The following is an 8,424-nucleotide window of genomic DNA, read 5'->3' as shown; positions in this document are numbered from 1 at the left end:
TTTTTTTTTTGTTAATGAAACCCAGGTTAATCTGTACACAAACAGAAGACAGCTGTTCAAGTTTATTGAATTTTTTGCAAGACTTGAACAACGAAGATTATACAAGATTGTGCATGAATAGGTGAGGACTTTTAGTCTATTCACAGGATGCATTAACGAAACCGATCTCAGATTTCACAACTGGCACTTTGGAAGACACAACAAGGGCTTTTCACTTCCTCAGTATGTCTGTCCTGGGAGTTGTCTTATTTAGCACTAGGACCACAGTTTACTTCCAATTGGTACAGCTTTTTGTGGTCCTTCAAGTTTAAGGGTGATGCCAGTGTCCTGGTTTACAATACAAGATATATATTCTATTACCATCTGAGAAGGGTGATCATCCTTATCTCTGTGGGAAGTATCTTCTGTTAATGGGCCATTGAGTCCTACTGTATAACTGATAAGATTACATCATCCCACTGGGAGATGTTCCAGCCAGGAGGATGTGTCAAGCCTTTCCTACTTAGATAAAAACTGAGGTTTAGAATGTCAAAGGCAGCCTTTTTCCACTGGATTCCAGAGGAGGAACAAGGCTTTTCCCACATCATCGCTGGACCCTTTGGAGGAAAACTGCACCAACACCCTGACTGACAGGGTATCAGGTTGTATTCTGACTCTTGTCAGTGGTTTTATTTTTTATTATTGCATGCATTTTGTTTTTCCTTTTTCTCTTCTCTATTAAAAATTGTATTACTGACTTGAAGTCTCACTGGTTTTGCTTTTCAAACCAGTACAGCCAGATATAATTTTATCAGATAGTTCAGTATCTTTTTCACATAACACAGGTGTTGTATTGTCTAAAAGAGCTGACAAGGTCTCAGACTAACATCCAAGAAGTGTATACGATGTTTTACCCAAGTATTTGAAGCTCAGTGCCTTAAGGCACTTTCTAACTCAAACACCACTCTGGGGTTTGTGGATGGATGTACTACTTCCTCAGCTAAGATGTTTTTCTATTACTAATTTCTCTTAGGAGTACAGTGGTACTATCTTTTTACAAAGACACCTGTACCTTACAGTACTCTTGAGACCATAATGTGAAAGCTAATGCTCTGAAAACAAAAGTTAAGATTTCCTGATATTTTTTTTAAATATTAACAGTAGTCTTTCTAGACATCTGCTACTAGCAGTGACAGACAACTTTTAGTCTCTCCTGCCAATGAGATCATCATCACAACCTTGGGCAGTAAAGAAATAATGCTTAAGTGATTAAATTAAAGTCTTAAGTGATCAGCACATTCCATGCTCTAAACAGGACTGCTGTGTCAGCCTTTCCTTGGACTTTTAGGTCTTTTTTTTTTATGGAGGACAAAAGCCACACAAGAAAGCATCAAACTCACATTCCTTTGATAACAAGCATCTGAACACTCCAATTAAAGCATCAGCATTTGCTGCTAAATGCTATCATGTACCAACTGCTACGTACTTCAAAAGTTGCATGAGCAGAAAAGAATTGTTGTCTAAGGGCAAAAATAATATTGCAGTATGAACAAATAAATAAATAAAAGACATTTTTGCAGCACTGTAGGTAAGAAAGTGTATCCTACTGGAGTCATTTGCAAAATAGACACCTGAGACTTGTGGCTGTTGGAGCCTTCCATCTTTAAAGAACAAGTTATCTGAAGGTGTAAGATTTCCTCTCTTTTCTGTAAGTTTGTGGCACATGGAGTATCAGGAAAATGGATATGTGAGTTGGGGTTGAATTCTCCTCTTTGAAGGCCATTTCTCAGTTTTCAGAGATCAAGTTTCCTGTGCAGATTTTCTTACTAGCTCTTGATTCATAGGTTCAAATTCAAAAATCTAGGTATATTTCAGATACAACCTTTGCCAAAATTGTTGATCAATGTCGTGTCAAAAATATTTCATTTCAAACCCAGGTCTTCAAGGAAAACAAATTTTATCAAAATGATATTAGCAAAACTTTCTGTAACCAGTGCTATTGTTTCATGTACCTTTACCCAGACAAACCTTGTTCAGCCCATGAGGTTTTCTATCAGGTTTGAAAATTCAATTGGTTAGAAAGTCATGCTGTCTTCTTTCCTTCTCTTTCTTCAGTAATACCATGATATTTCAAATGCACTTTTAATACACATAATTGCCCTATTTGCACTCTGCCCTAGGTAGGTTGGTATTTCTGTTGGAAATCATGTTGGAAATACAGTAACATAAGCTGAAACTCTTAGGTTGAGTCTGGAGTCTTTGCAATTAGGCAAAAATAAACATAGTATTTTAAAAGAAAATCTTAAAAATGTACCTCAAAAGGTACACATGGAATCTTTACTGTTCCATTTTCATTGCTCTTTCCCCAAATATTCAACACAGAAAAAAAACAAATAAATTCAAATATATTTACCATGGGTTCCTTCCACAAACTTAAGAGATAAGCTTTTACTTTTGTGTATTTCATAATAAAGCAAAAGACCTCAACCAACTACTTGAGGCAACTGTGCAGAACTTTTTAATATGATTGCTACATGGTAGCTTGATGTATTTTTCCCCCTAGAGATGGAAGAAATAGGGCAAATGAGTTGTTTTTACTACCTTCAGTTATTACCTGGAGTCATGAGTTGTTTTTTCGTTTTGACAGACGCTGTAATGTCAAGGTGGCACCAGCCCACTCTTGGTGAGGCTCTATCCTAGGAAAGTGTTTTGCTCATAATAGGCTGCCTGACAGTCTGACCTTTATCACATTTTTATTTCCTGTCACCTTCAGGAAGGGCAGCTTTGATGCTGTTGATGCATTTCATACACAGACAGATAATTTCAGAATTATTCTGAAACACTAAATATTACGTTCTTGTCTTGATCTTGCAACATCTCCTGGTTTTTGTTATTTGTACTATAAATAATAATAATAATAAAATTCTGAATTAGATTACTCAGTTCCAGGATCATTAAGAGTTTCTAGTGCTCTGTATTTCCCAAGCTGCTTTCCCAAGCACACCTTCATGTCTGAAAAATGAAAGCTAACTCATTGGTAGGGAAAGCTTGCTTCATGAAGAAAAATGGAAATCTATTGTCCAAGAAGATTAAATCCTTAACCACTCCGTTAAAGTCACAAATTATCAGCTCTGCAAACAGCTTTTTCCTCTAAGGACTGTACAGAGGTCTGCAACATCTCTCTGAGGCCAAAATGTGCACCTGACAAGGATACGCAGAATGCAATTAGCTTTAGGTGGCATTTCTCAATCTTCCTTTTCATTTTTGTTTTTCTTTCACTGTTTAAAATTATATAATGCACACCTTTTGAATGTATCTTTAAATATTGTATTTAAAATATGTTACTATTCTACTGAAATACATTTCAAACTTTCAGAAACCACCAGCTGCACTGAATTAACACTCTCAATGCATTTAAGCATGAGTACAAAGCATACTATGACTAGGTAGCTGGGCAAGGTTGATGTTTCACCTATTTATAAGCCAGTTACAGATGACACCAATGATGGAAAAATACATTTGGTTTATTATGCAGGCATAAAGAAGGAAGACAGCAAGAAAAAGCTGCTTTGGGCTTTAAGCAACATTGAAGGATCCTTAGACCTGCATGTATAATTTTCTTCTTCAGTGCTTTATACTTTAGTCTCTTACTAGAACAATTTTGTCATGTTTTGAGTTTTTTTCCCCCTTCACTGCTTTTCAGAGGATGTTTGGATCACTGCACTGAGAAATGGCATCAAGTTATCAAAAATGTTATCTGCATATGATAAAGCAGACAGCCCTACATATTATTTTCTCTTACAAAATATAACTCATCAGGACTTTCAGAAAAGACTGCAGTATTTTGCTCCAAAGTATAAAATATGCTTAAAAATACTCTTCAAAACTGGAGAAGGGGAAAAAAATGCCTCTAGAAAAAATACTTCCTATAAAACAGATTTTCTGGTCAAAACAATACAACCACTGCAAAGTTTTCAAAATCAACACCTTCCACGTGTAGAAAACTAATTTGTCATAATGATGTTGCCTGCCTGTTATTCACCACCAGTTTTTCTTGCATCATCATTAAATAAGGTCCTGCTGAGTAGCTTTTTGCCTACATTCAGATGAGCAGAGCCAGCAGCACATTTTCTTTACCATCGGTTTCTTATGCAATTATATTGACACATAAGCATTAAGATATACATCAGGCATCAGTTAAGGGACACTTCCGATACAAGCAATTTTCTGAAATCCATAAACCAAAGTTCTCACTGGGGTATGCAATCAGAAGTGGCCATTTTTTCATGTCAACGGAAAGAAAGGACTATAAAAAAATATTGACTTCCAAACTGCTAACACGTAATGTGGTCGATTGCACTTAAATCATGCAGCTCTGTACTTCTCAGAGATGCAGCTGGTGATGCAGCATTTACTTTCAAATTAAAGAAGAATTTTAACACATTTGCTTTAAGGTGCTATTGCTGAAAATGCAATACAAAAAGGCACTTTTATAGCAAGAGAAAACAGACTGCAAGGGCAGCAGAGTAGCAATGCTAGGTCTGGGACTATACCCTGAACCTTGCCCATCATCTTCATTCTCTTATAGAAGTGTTCTTTTAGAAAACAGAGCAAGAGTATTCCTTTTAGGCAATGGGAGAAGACAAGAAGCACCTTCTTTTCTGTAAGACTTGCTCAAGAGAAATTGTCTAGGAAATAAATAACTGATTTAATTTAGTTCTTTACACATGCTAGATTCAATATTTTATTCTTAGATCAATCTCACCACCAAATTCCTGAGATGGAACCCATGGGACAAGATGCCACTAAACAGAGGACTAGAAGTCATACTCAGTTTCCTCAATCACATAAAAAAAATAGGCTATTATGCTGATCTGCTCATGCTGGTTCACCAGCTTTTTCAGGTTGACCATGAGTGTCTCAGCTTAGCCAACTGAGCTTGGAAGGTCCTGTAAGTGAAAGCTTTTGGACCACAACAGAAAAGTATGACCAGAATTTTTAAATGACGTTTTAAATCAAATTCTCTTCTTCTAAGGGGACATACTGATGCTAGTATATGTAACAGATTGCTTAACGTGTTTGTTAAAACAATCTAAGTAATAGGCTTATTTAACACAGGTTTTGTTATGATCTTCTAGTATACTGTAATCGAAATACAGTAGCATCATATTTTCATGATAAATGCATACACACAGCAGAGTAAAATGTCTGAGTACAGAAGAAAAGGAAGTAAGTTTCCCAAGTATAGTTTTCCAGATCTTTGTAGTATTATTCATCATATCTTTCCCAGGTTTTTTGGGTGTTTTTTGTTTGGGTGGTTGTTTTTTTTTTTGTTTCGTTTTGGTTTTTTGTTGTTTGTTTGTTTTGTTGTTTTTGTTTTGGTTTTGCTTTTTTTTTGGTTTTTGTTTTTTTTTTCTTGGTGGTGGGGAAGTCTTTGTTTAATTTCTTTTGAAAAAAATGAAATTTAGAAAAACAAGAAAGGTAAATTGCATGGGAACAACTAGAACTTTGTTTCTGTGGATCAAAACAGCTCAATGCAGAGATCAGCAGCTGCCCAAAGAAGCATGCCCATTACCACCCTGAGGGAGTGAGGCAGTGTCTTACTCTTCCTGCATGTTCTTACTCTTCCTGCATTGCAGCAAAACATGCTTTGGAGCAATGGTCTCCTACCCTGGAGGTTAAGCACCTCAGGGGTACAAGGAGGAAAGTATTAGCTATTGTTAATTTTTTACCTAAAATAAAAGTATTTTATTTACCACCTAAAAGTATTAAGAAAGAATTACAACTTTACTAATACATATCTTGACCCTGCACACTCATCTGGTGTGTATGCCAGATGGTCACACTTAAGGTAGATAGCACACAAGGTATCCTTGAGGAAGAGTGGTGCTTCACAAGGCAGAAGGGAGTTGACAGTGACACCCTTGCTCATTCTTTCACTTTCAGTGTATTGACATATTGACATTTACATGTGCCCAGTTTAGTGGATCTGTAGACTACATCACCTATTTGCCACTTAACTAACCTGGTCTCTCAAAAAGATTCTGGGAAAAAGCCCTGTAGATTGAGGGTTGCACAAAAGATACAAGCACAGACAAGTCACAGAGGTGATACTTCTGCTCCTAGTCCAAATCCTTCATCAACCACTTTGCACGGTAATATCACTGGCAACATAGTCAGATTTGAGGAAAAAGTTGGCCAAACAAATTGGAAACTATCAAGGTAAGTATTTGAAATACAAATTTACAAGTTGCTGCTAAAAAATAATCTCTTTATGAGTGTATACTATATCTTTAGGCATTAGCTAACAATAGTATTGAGTCAGAAGGATTAACAGGGTATTTACAGACTAGCCATCCAGGGCATGAAGTACCTTTGTAAGTTTTTTTCCGCAATCTTTAAAGTCCCATGATATTCAATCCAGTATTTCACAAATTTCACAGAAAATATTGCTGAAGGTTTGAGGAAACAAATATTAGAACAAGCTATGCATTGTAGGAGATTTGAAACTACAAGTATTCCTAACCTGTCTCAGTTTATGGTACTTGCTAGATTTTTTTACATGATAAAGTACATAGAGAGCAACTTCTTTGTCAGTCCCTAACAAAAAGATGTAATGGGAAAGGTAGTAAACTTTTTCTTTATTAAAAATTCTGTTTTCTGAGAAAAAGGATGAAGTGGCTGCTTTGAATAGAATAAAAAAGGGATCTAAGGACAAGGTTACAGCTAGAGTAAAATTTATTCACTAGATCAGTCATGGGCAAGCTAGTGCAGCAAATAAACTGGAGACAAAAGCACACAAAGTCCTACATTGTTATCAATGTATCAACGTGGTTAATTTTATAAAAAACATGACCTTTCAATATCAGAATCTTACAATACTTTGGAATTAGCTATGGAGTTAACATGAAAGTCTTTTATACTATGGGGGTTCACTGGTTACCCCATGTCAAACTTAACATTTTTCTTTCACAGAAAGAAAAGCAATTGTTCTACATCTCATGACCCTTTTCTGTGTTGAAAAGGGCCTCCCTGTACTTTGCTAATATTTTTGAAAAATAAAAGCATTTAATGTGTCTCTTCAAGATAATGTTGTTCTATAACAATGAGCAAGAAAACTTTATGTTTAAAATAAAGTTATTATATGGAGGGAGCATTTTGAAAACAGAAGTTTGAAAATGTTTCTGTCATCTAGCAATTTTGTTGCAAAAAGAAGTGCAGAAGTGTCACTCAAAAACCTCTACTGCCTGTACACTTGTACTGGGAAGTAACTTTCTGACCCATTCAAAAAAATCTTCCAGAGGGAAGTTTTCAAATCCATTTGTTAACTACACAAAAATTTAACTGAATTTGGAAACTAACTGTTGGGGGTTGGTTCTTTCCCTTTTCCCTCTGTGGAATTTTCCTCACTGTCATGCTAAGACACCTGTTGACAGGGCCCTGGTGGCAAGGGGGAGGGGAAAGAAGAGGGAAACCCCTCAATATCCAAACAGCCAGAAGAGCAGACGGCAGGCTCTGGCTCGCCCCATTTCTCCCGCGGAGTTCGGACGAGGACGATCGCCGCCTCTGACCCATCCCTGCCATCCCAGCACTGGGAACCATCCTCACTGCTGTCAGACCCTGCCCTGCTGCCTTCTCGCTGTAACCTGCCACCATCCAGCACTCTGCTGAGCATCAGGACCCACACCGTGAGCAGAGGGCTCTCTCCATCTCTCTCTCCCCCTGGGACAGCTCTGCCATCACCCCCAGCCCTCCTGTGGCTCTGCGGGACCCGCCCGCCCCCAGCACCGGGAACTGCAGCTCAGGGAAAAGGTGCCTGCAGCCAAAAAACACTGGGACTGAGTTACTGTTCTGTTTGTGGGTAATTTCATAGCTGTTGTTGTTCTTGTTTGTCTTGTTAGGTACACTAGTAAAGAACTGTTATTCCTACCCCCATATCTTTGCCTGAGAGCTCCCTTAATTGCAAAATCATCATAATCGGAAGGAAGGAAGGAAGGATCACATTTTCCAGTTCAAAGGGAGGCTTCTGCTTTCCTTAGCAAACATCTGTCTTTCAAACTAGGTCACTAACTGAAACTGACATTAGGGAAAATGGAAATATCACTTGTTGAGAATTAACCTTAATGTTAATACACCTTTGCACAAGTAGTGGGCAGGGCTGAAATACGAACATTGTGATTTAGTAAGCACAACCTTCAACACACTTTCCATTTGGATCAGTATCTTTGTGAGGTATCTTTTTCAGTAATGACAGATATTAAATACGTATTAAAGTTTAAAATCAAGATAAGTTGAACATAGAACCAAATATTTGAATCTCTGTACCACAGTGTTGAATGAAGCATCAGGTATTTCTGAGCATCATTTACTCATTTTCTACTGGGAACAGAAAAATACTTTATACTACTCATTAAAATATTTGAAAATTGTTTATCTAATCAATAA

Source organism: Cinclus cinclus, chromosome Z (genome assembly GCF_963662255.1).
Source record: "Cinclus cinclus chromosome Z, bCinCin1.1, whole genome shotgun sequence".
NCBI lineage: Eukaryota > Metazoa > Chordata > Aves > Passeriformes > Cinclidae > Cinclus > Cinclus cinclus.
This window is presented reverse-complemented; position numbering follows the sequence as displayed.